At 39.5% G+C, this 12669-nt stretch overlaps 1 pseudogene; it reads right to left on the bottom strand.

The window, feature by feature from the left end:
* LOC101652482 overlaps positions 1–1786 on the bottom strand; it is a 121356-nt pseudogene extending 119570 nt beyond the window's left edge.
* Positions 1787–12669: the final 10883 nt, after the last annotated feature.

Genomic DNA, 12669 nt, shown 5'->3' with positions numbered 1-12669 from the left:
TAAACCTATAAATATATGCACATAGATCTATTTCCCAATCCTCATATAAATATATTTGCATATGTACATGCCTTTATTTAGACTTCTATAAATTCCCTTTACCTCCTAGCTCTTTCCTCTATTTCCTTTGACTTTCCTCTTGTCCCACTATCATGCTCGAGACTGTAACTCTTTGTGTGGGAATAGAAAGCCCTGTGTTTCTCCCTAGGAGCATGAGTTGGAATCAACTCCATGGCAGTGAGGGTTTTTGTTGTTGTTTTTTGCTGTCTTGCCCGGGAAGCCCTGGGGGTGTTGTGGGTTACCTGTTGGGCTGCTAATCGAAAGGTCAGCAGTTCAAAATTTACAGTTTTAGAAACCCACAGGGGCAGTACTGTTCTGTTTTATAGGGTTCCTATAAGTCAGAATTGACTTGATGCCAATGAGTTTTGTGTCTTGCCATCTCTCATATAACTTAATGGCAGTTACCATGAGGCTTAACTGATACGGCGGGTTTGTGAGAAGGCAGCCTTTAGCCTTTGTATGTGTGTACCTTTATATTCATAGCTTTGTATAGCAGAGTCATTGTCTTCTACTGAGGCTGCCATTTGACATCCATTCCACTTAACTACCTTTAAATAATCGTAGACAGCTATGTTGTATTATAGCACTGATGGACTAGTTGTAGTCTGAGTTTACTCCTCTGATATAATTTTGTTGAAAGTTGCAAGAAGCCATGAGAACATAAACATGAAATTCCAACTATTTTTCCATAAAGCTGTAGTCTTCCAAGACAATCTAGAAGTGGTTTTATCAAGTATTTTCCGATTGCATTTTCTTTTTACTCCAGTTTCTGAATGTTCAATATCTGCCACTGTGCCATTAAGACAATGCCACATACCACATTCTTTCTCATGAAGCATCAGCTCCTGGTACCAAAGTCTGTACTAGAATTATGCTCAATCAAGTGACCAAATGTAAAATAACAGTGACAAATCATAATGCAACTTTATTTCTATGTAAAAGAGATAGGTAGCCCAGGGCTTGTTATAATACTGTTAGAGGATCAATTTTTTCCCCAAACCCAAATGTTACTTATTTAATATAATCATCACAAGGGTGAAAATGGAGACTTAATTTAAAAAACAAACAAAACCGAAATGACACCACAGCTTAAGATAAGAGTTGTACACAGAAATCAAGGGAAGTGGGGAGGGAGGACAGACATCCACGGAAGAGAAGACAACACAACGCAAGGACAGGGAGGGTCCGGGCTCTTGGCTGGAGCCTTGCTTTGAGTAGGTTTCCTGCAGGTATTTCTTAAAAGCTGTGGGGTTTTTCTAGAGTTCGGCAGCGTGTGTGTTCAAAGGGCTGTCGATGTTGGGCTCTCCAGCAGGCTGTGGATGGAGAGGAGACTAGTCCTGACGTCATACAGGGCAGACCCCTTGTCCTTCAGGATGTCCAGGCAGATGTTACCCTGAGTGTCCACGTTGGGTGGTAGCAGGGGGTGAGGAACTTCACTGTGGGTGCATTGTAAGGGCAGCCACTGGGGAACTCCAGGGAGAGCTTATACCTCAGGTCTTCATAGACCGTCCCAGCTGCTCCGTGGATGGTCCCTATCCACTTGAAAAGGTTGTCTGATTCCGGGAAGGCAGAGATTCCTTTGTCGCCAGACATCATGAGGGTCATCAGCTTGTGTTGTAGTTAGCCTCTTGCCCACGGAACCCCGGGCTGTGCCCCTGCTGGGCTTGGTGCCTTTTTGGGCGGCTGTGACACGGGCTGCGGCTGGGTTGTGGTTTTGGGAGGCCATTCGCACGGTGTTGGTAGACAGGATCTCGGAAGACTGGCCCACAACTGCCCAATTTTTTTTTTTTAAGGATCAATTTTTTGTTGTTGCGTAGCTATGTAGCATATGGCTTCTTCTTCAGATGGTTGCTTATCCTTTTGCCATCTCCTCAACTTTCCAGCCAGAAAGAAGGAAGGAGGTAGGATCAAAGAAGAACGTATCTAAATCCTTTAAGGATATTTGCCCCAAATCACACCTAATATCTTTACTTACACACAGAGTTGCAAGGGAGGCTGGAAAATGTCATCACTATTCTGCATGCATTTCACTGAAACAAGTGTTTAGTTTCAAGGAAAAGGGGAGAACAGCTGCTGGTTAATAACTTCCAGTAATTGCTACATTTATTTAGATAAGACATTTGTTTTGCCCCCTTAGATTGGTAGTTTCTGATATTTGAAAATGCTCATAATTCTCTTCCCATTGTGTTCTTTTCTTCTTGTCAACCATGGGTTTAAAGTGACTGAATCAGATGGGGGAGCAACAGTGTGTTTCCTTTCTTCTTGATTCATTCAGACACTTTCCATTTAAAAATATGCCAATAAGATATTTGAAGATTTTTTTTGTTGTCATGTGTTTACCTTCTCTTGCTGCTCACACCATGCTTGTTGCCTACACAGATGTTTTCAAAGTGCATAGCACTGACTGCTGCTGTGATTCTTAGCCTTTTAGAAATTCTTTGATAATTACCTTTAGATGTAGCTGTAATGTGGAAATTCCTGCAGTACTGGGCAGAACATTTTGTTGTATTATTTGCTTTGTTTGGTAATATGGATGTCTTTGTTAGTTCTCTCCCTCTCGTTTATTTTAAAGCTTTAGATATAACTACTGAGATTGAAATTACATTTACTAATGTCTGTTACAAGAAATGCTGGTAGTAATGTGGTCAAGCACTTGGAGGCCAACCAAGAATTTGGACAGTTGAAGCCACTGGTTGTTCCAGGGAAGAAAGATGTAACAATTTGTAACTGTAATGATTATAATATCCTTGGAAACCCTGTGTATAGGGCTACTATGAACCAGAGTCACCAACAGATTTGGTTTGGGTAAATTTATTGCATTTTAAACTCAGAAGTGCTCAGCCCCTTTTCAGAAATATTGAGAGTGATACTGTTTAAAGCAAGATCCTGTTAGAGAATAATAATGAGCCTTAGAAGCTGTTTTATTTTAATTATCAAGGCTCATTGTATTTTCAGAGGTTTTACCTTGATTGAAGCTTTTAATGGCCGTGAGATGTGAAAACGTGTTTAAAACATAAACTCTTTACCACATTCTGTGAAGGTTACTTGAAGAGCCAATGCTTTTGTGTGGTAACTGATCTTACCAGTTTAATTAATAAACTTGTTTGTACAATTAAAGAATAATTTATAAATAGGTATGCTAGTCAATTGCCTTTGTATTTCAGCACCCATGCCACAGTGCTGTCATCAGTGTCTGCAGTACCCTGAGAGTTCTTCAGCATTATAGCATCAGTAGGCGCTTGGAAGCATCTAGTGAACCCAAAGAAAATAAATACTGGTCCCTGAGTGTGTGTGGCTATATTCGGATGTACCTACAACATTGTGAGAGTTTCTTTTTTAATGGCAAAATATTTTGTTTTCAGTGTTCTTAAGAATTTAGAAAAAAAAAATTTGTTTCTTTTTCAAAGTAGATACATATTATTGAGATACAGGGAGAGAGTTCATTGAGAGACCAAATGAGGAAGCTACTGGTGCTAGAAAATAGCTCTCTACGTGTTTGGTTGTGGCATGAAAAAGGGCATACACAGTATGTCTTTTCCTCTGCACCCAACTTTGGCCCATTTTTAGTCCAGTGAGGTTTTGTATGTAAGTTTTTCACCTCAATGCTAATATGTTAAAAAAAATCAACAGTCTGTCTTGATTACCACTCTGGCAGGACTGCTGTGGCAGATTATCTGCCCTGTGGCCTGGCACCATTTCAGGTTGTCCTATCCTTCCCTTTTCGGTTTTCCCTTTTAGTTCTTCCCTCCTCAGCTACCTATATTTGGAGGTTAGGGTTTCTTTGTTAGAGTGGAAATGATGGAAGAATTCCTAAACCTGAAGATTGCCATAATGGATTACGTGACTTGTGTGAGTACACAAAATGTTCAATTTATATTATAAATTTAAATATTTAATTATATTTAAGTTTTGTCTGTTATATCCGTAGCATAGAGAAATAAATTACTAAAAGACAAATAGAATTTCACATGAAAAAATTAGACCACATTTGAAAATTATAGAAAAGCAATCAACAATCATAAAGAAAGTAGTGTTTTAGGTGCATGGAAATAGTTCAAGGAGTGGGCTGGAGCCATCTTGCCAAAATCAATTTTAAGCAGCCCTTTGGCTAAGGGTGGGGTGGAGAAGGGGAGGACAGTTAAGGCACATTGTCAACATTTGCAACAGAATAACACCTTGTATATAAACACCCTGTACTTTTGTGAGAATAACTCCGCATAGGATCCTTCAAAATATCAGGACAGATGATATTGATCAGTTTTAAAAAGTGAAAGTTGGTTCAAAGTGACTTGCTCAAGGTCATATCAAACAGTGATAGGATATCTTTTTTAAAAAAATAATTTTATTGGGGGCTATTACAGCTCTTATAACAATCCATACATCATTTGTATCAAGCACACTTGTACATTTGTTGCTGGTGATAGGATATCTTAGGATACAGGTCACAGAGCATGTTCTCCCTAAAACAACATTTTTGCATTGTTAATGGACCAGGCAGAATATTAAATTACCCCCAACTAGTTGAGAGGCAAGCTCAGGTAAATGTGCACCCCAGTGGTCTTCTCTGCACAGCTGGGACAGTCGTCTTTTAAAAGCATGGATCAAGTCATTTCCACTGCTTAAAACCTTTGTGACATCTGCTTGTTCTCACAGTGTATTCTCCCACTCTCTCTGCTTGCTGGCCATACTGATCTCCCATTTCCTAGAAGAGGCCAGCTCATTTCCACTTCGTGGTCTGCACTTGCACCTGCTGCTGCCTCTGCATGATTGACTGGTGCTCATCAGATTCAGGCAGTCAGATCGGGTAGTGGCTAGGAGCTTGACTTCTGAAGCCAACCACCCAAATTAAAATCCCGACTCTGCCACTTAGCGAATCAAGTTACCTTGGGCACATTATTTAACTTCTTAGTGTCTCCGTGTCCTCAACTGTAAAGAATAGTGATAATGTAATACCTCTTTGTGTTGTAAAGATTGAGTTTATAGACACAAATGCATCACTTATCAAAGGTGCTTATCAAGTGTTGGCTATTAGTCAACTCACCTCAGATACCATTTTCTCAATGAGATCTTTCTGAAACATTTACTCCAAAATAGCAGCTTTGCCCTGCGCACATAAAACAACAGTTGTCTGTAGTTATTTTATTTGGTATGCATTTATCTACTTGTGTTTTATTTTTCTCTCCCAGTAGAATGTAAGCACCACAAAAACAGGGATGTCCTTTAGCTTTTGTACTCCCAAGTGCCTAGAGCAATGTCTGATCCCTTTATATGGGAGGTTAAAAAAGTTCAAGTGAAAAAAGATTGTTTTTTCAAAAAGTTTCATTTATACACAATTCACATACCACAGAATTCACTGATCTGAATATACAAAACGAGTTGTGCGCAATCATCATCACAATTGTTTAGAACATTTTCATTTTGTAATCCTTATTATTAGGTCCTCATTTCCCCCCAACCTCCCCTGGAATAACTTTAAGAAGCTATTATTCTAGTTGTTCTCTCTAGGGATTTACCTATCCTGGATTTCTTATTCCTTTGTACATATTTTGGGTGAATGAATAAGCATCAGGCTCAAACTAGAAGGTGTTCATAGCTGGAATCAAATTGAAAGGCAATGTGCGCTGCTCAGTTAAAGTAAATGTCCCATGTGTCCCTAGCACCAGTAGGTTGTGCTATAAGCTGTGACTATCTGGCTGGGCCTTGTGGGGGGTGGGGTAGAGAGGGAGTCAGTAGAAAAGGGGTTGAGACTGGGGATAAGATCATATTTTATTCTAATTATGCTTTCATTTCTCTTTGCTGCTTTCAGCTGGTGAGTTCATGTCCCTTTACATAAGCCCTTGAGCTTACTTGTCTCTTTAATTTTGGGGACAGCTGGTTGCCCCTCAGCATTATAAAGTTACAGCTTTATTGAGCTTTTTTTAAAAATAGTGTGAGTAGAAAGTGCTGATAGGTCATTAGATACTCAGCTGTATATGATAATTTTAGGAGTAAGAGGGATGGTCAAAGATTCCGAGTAGTCAACCTGAGACTAGGAATTCCCAATTATTAACTGAGTCAGGTTTGACAGCAAGTTATTATTTCGTTACAGCTATATTTCTACCTCTTTCATATTTTTCCCTGCTTGGGTTTTTGTTGTCCTCTTTCTGTTCTTAAATTCTTTCTTTTCTTTAGTCTTCTTTATTCTACCCTCATTGCCGCGTTTCCCTTATCATGCACATAAAATATTTTTGTTATTAGGTACTAAGTTGTTTTTAACTCATAGTGACCCTGTGTACAATAGAACAAAACACCACCTGGTTCTGTGCCTCATAGGTGTTCTTATAGTTCCGTCCATTGTGCAGCCCTTTGTCAATCTATCTTTTTACTGCCCTTCTGTGTTACCAAGCATGGTGCCCTGTCCAGAGACTGGTCTCTCCTAACAACATGTCCAAAGTACGTGAGACGAAGTCTTGCCATCTTTCCCTCTGAGGAGTATTCTGACTGCACTTCTTCTGATACAGTTTTGTTTGTTCTTCCCGTGGTCTCTGGTACTTTCAATATTTAAATAATTGAATATTGAAATTCAACATTCAGATTTCACTGCTGCTTCCTTGAGCTTCCCTTTGAGGTAAGATCACGTGTAGTATGCACCTCATAGAAACCCAGATAACATTCTTTTAATTTTGGTTCCTGGACCTGGTGGCCAAAAGAAAATTTAACATTCCCTCAGAAAAAAATTGCTTCTCCATTTTTCTCTTGTTATATAATAGCAGAATCACGATATCCTGGTGATTCTGGCTTAGAGTTTTGGAGTCATTTTTGATACTTCTCTCCATCCATGCCACGAAACACAAATAAATTCTGTGTTCATTGTTAATGTAGGAAAGATTTAAGCACTTGCCTTTGCCCAGAACTATTCTAGGTTGGGGTGATGTTTCCTTCTTTCTACCTTATAACTACCTTAATTCAGGACCTTATACAGCAGTGGCTCTCAAAGTGTGGGTTGCAACCCCTTTAAGAGTCGAACGACCCTTTCACACGGTTCGTCTGATTCATAACAGTAGCAAAATTACAGCTATGAAGTAGCAACGAAAATAATTTTATGATTGGGGGGTCACCAAAACATGAGGAACTGTATTAAAGGGTCTTGGGTTTGGAAGGTTGAGAACCACTGTTCTACAGGGACTACCTTGTTTTTCTGGGTCTCGTAAGTTTTCTGCCTTCAACAGGGGACATTCTTACTACTTTTCTATTGCTTTTTATTGTTCTTGTTAGGTGCCTTCAAGGCAGTTCCAACCCATAGCAACCCTGTGCACAAAAGAACAAAATACTGCCCAGTCCTGTGCTAGCCTTACAATTGTTCCTATGCCCATTGTTATAGCTATGGTGTCAGTCCATCTCGTGGACAGACTTCCTCTTTTTTGCTGCCCCTCCACTTTATCAGGAATGATGTACTTCACCAGGAACTGGTTTCTCCTGACAATATGTCCAAAATATATGAGATGAAGTCTCGCTCTTTATTAGTGGAAAATATTGGAACTTTCCCTCTCTGACAGGTTTCCACCTTCCAGAGATGGCTTTCACAGTTTTTCCTTACTTTGCTTAATGAAATAACTTTGGAACTTTTCTTCACCTCATTTTTAATTTTATTTTCTTTCTCCCCAATCCAGCATGTGCCCCATTGTTAAATTCTCCTGAACATTGTTTGATCATGTCACGCTACTTTTTAGAGTGTAAAGCACATTGTAAGCTCAACTCAGCTTGCCAGTACCGGAACATCTCACTTAACTTCTGTTTCAGTCTTGCCATCTGCCAACCAGGACTCCTGCCCTTTGGAGTTTCCTCTACATGTTCTTACATCCAGGTTTTCATTCCTGCTGTGATTCAGTCTTCTGGCAGACTGTAAGTACATCGTAGTACCACCCCCAGCACCCAAAACTACTGTTACCAGCATGAGAGAGGTGTTAAATATTTCCTGAACAGATGAATAACTACTTAAAGAGTATCATGTCAGCTCTATCCATTTTTAAAAAACAGCTTTCAAACAATAGTAATACCTCTCTTAGGAATCCTGTCCTAAGACTCTTTGTATTTCTGTTTAAATGATCCTACCTGTAAGTGGACCCCTCCCCCCCTTTAAATCATTTCACTGGGAGCTCTTAAAGATATTATAACAATCCATAATTCAATTAGATCAAACATAATTGTATTATTTCTGCCACCATCAGTTTCTAAACATTGTCTTTGATATCAGCTCCTCTTTATCCCCTCCCTCCCCACCCTACCTTCCAGGAACCCTTTTTGTATTAGATAGTATTCTTTTTGCCATATCTTACACCAACCATTGTATTTGTTAACCTACAATTCTGTTATTTGCTCCCCTCCAGTGGGGCTATATAGTCATCATTGCTATCAGTCCCCCCTTCCCTTTATTTCCCCCTCACTTCCTGTACCCTCAGGGAATCATTACTCCCATTACTGCTTGTGAGGGTTTATCTATCTTGGATTTCATGCACCAAACAATCTTAATTATACAAGTGAATATACGCAGGTCTAATAATATTAATTGGGTAAAACCAAGACCATAATAGTAGGAGGAGGAAATAGTAAAGAACTAGAGGATAGTTATGTGCTTCATCAGTGATATTGCACCCTGAATATATAATAATTTATAAATTATTATTTTGTCATATCTTGCACTGTCTGACGTCTCCCTTCACCCACTTTCCTGTTGTCTGTCCCCCAGGGAGGGGGTTATATGTAGATCCTTGTAATCAGTTCCCCCTTTCCACCCCACCCTTTCTCCACCCTCCCGGTATCACCACTTTCACCACTGGTCCTGAAGGGATCATCTATCCTGGATTCCCTGTTTCCAGTTCCTATCTGTACCACTGTACATGCTCTGGTCTAGCCAGATTTGTAAGGTAGAATTGGGATCATGATAGTGGTGGTGGTGGTGGGGCATTTGGAACTAGAGGAAAGTTGTATGTTTCATCGTTGCTACACTGCACCCCATCTGGCTCCTTTCTGAAGTCTTATGTCCTTCTGTTGTGCGCTGGACTTATGAATTTCTTGGCTAGCTTTCGTGTTGTTGCTCTTCACCCACATCCTAGATCAGTGGTTTTAAACGTTCCTAATGCTGTGACCTCATGTTGTGGTGACCTCCAACCATAAAATTATTTTCATTGCTAGTTCATAACTGTAATTTTGCTACTGTTATGAATTGGGAGACCTCTGTGAAGGGTTCGTTAGACCCCCAAAGGGGTTGCGACCCATAGGTTGAGAACCACTGTGACCTAGGCATTCTGTTTATATCGTTCTTGTGCTGGAACTTTTATTACCTGGATTCTATGTCTTTTTCTTGTTTTTTTCTCTAATGGTGGTGAAGCATATCGTGAAACAACTTGTTTCTTGGCACATAAAAGATTTGATATTTAGAATGTCCTTACATGTGACTCTTAAGAAATTCAGTGTAAGATTCAAATGATTTTTTTCCCTGTCAGATTTTGAAGGCATTTCAAATTCTCTACTCTCATTTAGTTTCAGTGTTGCTAGTGAAATTCTGATGCCAATTATTCCATCTTGCAGTTTTGCGGTATTTGGGCAGGCTCTGCAGGGTAATTCCCCTGCTCCACATGGTAACCATGCTGCACATGGTTGTAACTGGGATCACTGTGTAGTATCTATTTAGCAAGTGACTGGACTTGAGTGGAGGACCCAAGATGGCTTTGCTTCCCAAGCTTGGGCCTTGCTGTGAATGTCTGGATGACTGAACTCGGCTGTACTTTCTCTTCCTTTTTGTCTTGTCGTTTTCTTAAGGTCTCTCAAACAAGGTAGTTGAACTTCTTACCTGGAGGCATGGCCTTCAAACAACTAAGATAGGAATTGCCAGTCCTTTTGAAGTCTGCATCTGATAGAAGTTAGACCCTGCCTACTTATCAGAGTAAGGACCTTTTAACCTGCCACCCCACTTTTCCATGCGCTTTTCATCCTCATATATAGATTTTGTTGTGAGGGACATTTTCTATTTCTGTATTTTTATATTCCTTGGTTTTGTGTGTCAGTTTGTCATACTGTGGTGGCTTACGTGTTAATGTGATGCTGGAAGCTATTTCAAGTGCCAGCAGGGTCACCCAAAAGGAACAGGTTTCCGCAGAGCTTCTAAGAACAGATAATGAAGAAGGAATAGGCTGACCACTTCAAGTAGTTACCCACTTCATTCCTTATGGGTAGCATTGAAACGTTCATTGCTAAATCCTGAAAGCCTCATAAATAAATGTATAAATAAATAAAGCAGAATACTGTCAGAGATAGTTCCAGAAGATGAGCCCCACAAGTTAGAAGGCACTCAATATAACTGAGAAAGGGCTGCTTTCTCAAAGTAGAGTTGACCATATGGCGTGAATGCAGTAAAGCTTGTGGTACTAAAACCCTCAGGACCTTCATTTGCTGATGTGGCATGACTCAAAATGAGAAGAAACAGCTGCAACATCTAATAATTGGAAATTGGAAAGTAGCATGCATGAATCTAGGAAAATTGAAAGTTCTCAATAAAATAATGCATAAAGATTGATATTCTAGGCATTAATGAGTTGAAATGGACTGGTATTGGCCATTTTCAATAAAAAAAAATCATGGTTCACTATTCTGGGAATGACCTAATCAAGAGAAATAGCATTACACTGTCAAAGGACATTTCAAGATCTATCATGAAGTACAATACTATCTGTGATCGAATTCTTTATCAGCCTTCAAGGAAATCTAATGAATACAATTATTCAGATTTATGCACCAGCCACTGAAGGTAGTGATGAAGAAATTGAAGAATTCTACCATTATCTTCAGTCTGAAATTGATCAAACTTGCAATCAAAATGCATTGATAAATTTTTTCAGGTGTGTGCACAGCACCTGCCATGCTGTCACTCTCTCCTGCCAGCATTACCTCTAGCTCACCGAGCTCCAGCTGAAGGAGAAGGTGGGTGAATGAGGAGCTATTTCTACCGTGGCTTGTACAAAGCAGACAGCCTGCAAATCAACCTGTGGTAAAGCACTCCTAAAGCAGCTGGGTACAATAGCCACTCTCAAGAGTGCGCCCTCTATTGGAAGGGTAAAGAAACCTCATTGTTACAGTCCTCGTACTGTGGCACTGGTGAAATTAGACATTATCAGAAGTCTACTGAACTTATGATTTGCAAACTTTCATCCCAGCATCTGGTATGAGAAATTGCTCAGGACTTCAAACAGATCTGTGCTTCCAGAGTGAACCTATTGGTGCTGTGCAGAAGGCAAGCGAGGCCTATCTGGTAGGCCTTTTTGAAGACTTTAGTCTGTATGCTATCCCTGCCAAATGTATAATAATTATGCCAAAAGACATTGAGCTAGCATGCCACATACTCTTAAAAAAAACAACAACCAGAAACAAAAAAACCTCCCTGTTATTGGTAGGTAGATTCCCCCACCCCCCATGGGGTTAAAAGTTACCTAAGTATATGACCATGAATGGAAAAATAGGGGGCAGAAATCAGGCATTGACAGTTTTTTCATTTTCATTTGTATGTAATTTTTAAATATAAATGCAGGCACATAAAAACATTAATGCAAATTAAAATGTTTCAGTGAACACATTTCAGCAGGTCAACTTTTTTAACAATTATAAATAAATCTGGTAAACTTTTCTGGACAATACCAGCATTTGGATTTTTTAAAAAACAAGTAAATTTTTTATTGATGGCAACTGAATGGTGTTTGTTGCATTTTTATCATACATTAGATTCCATCTCCTTACTATACTTTTATACCTACGTTGTCCTATATGGAAGTGCATGCTTTTTAATGTTGTCTGTCTTTTGTACTTTTCTTGTATGTTTGTTATTAAAATACAGTAAACTATGAAACAAATGCATCGATAATTATTGGCAGTTGGAATGCAAATATTGGAAACAAAGAAGATGGAATGTGGTTGGAAAATAGGGTGATAGAAACAAAGCTTGGGCGGGGAGAAAGCTGGAGGTAATAGAATACTGTAAGACCAATGGACATATTTATGGCAGATCCCTTTTATCAACAACACAAAAGGCAACTATACATGTTGACTTCGCCAGATAGAATAGACAGAAATTAAATTAACCACATCGGTGGGAAGAGATGCTGGAGAAGCTCAATGTCAACAGCGCAAACCAGGCCAAGGACTGACTAGAACAGAATACAAGTTGCTGATATGTAAGTTTAGGTTGAAGCTAAAGAAAAATAAAACAAGTCCATGTGAGCTGAAATATGACCTTGAGCCTATCTCACCTGATTTTTTAAAAATTATTCAATCATTTTATTGGGGACTCATACAACTACTTTGGGGCGGGGGGCTCATAAAACTCATCACAATCCATACATACATCCTTTGTGTCAAGCACATTTGTACATTTGTTGCCATCATCATTCTCAAAACATTTGTTTTCTACTTGAGCCCTTGGTATCAGCTCCTCATTTTCCCCTCTCCCTTCCCCCTTCCTCATGAACCCTTGATAATTTATAAATTATTATTTTGTTATGTCTTACACTGTCGGACGTCTCCCTTCACTCACTTTTCTGTTGTCCATCCCCCTGGGAGGAGGTTATATGTAGATCCTTGTAA

This window comes from Echinops telfairi, unplaced genomic scaffold (genome assembly GCF_000313985.2).
Source record: "Echinops telfairi isolate 266 unplaced genomic scaffold, ASM31398v2 ScPeMD7_2;HRSCAF=8, whole genome shotgun sequence".
NCBI classification, from domain to species: Eukaryota; Metazoa; Chordata; class Mammalia; order Afrosoricida; family Tenrecidae; genus Echinops; species Echinops telfairi.
This window is presented reverse-complemented; position numbering and strand designations above follow the sequence as displayed.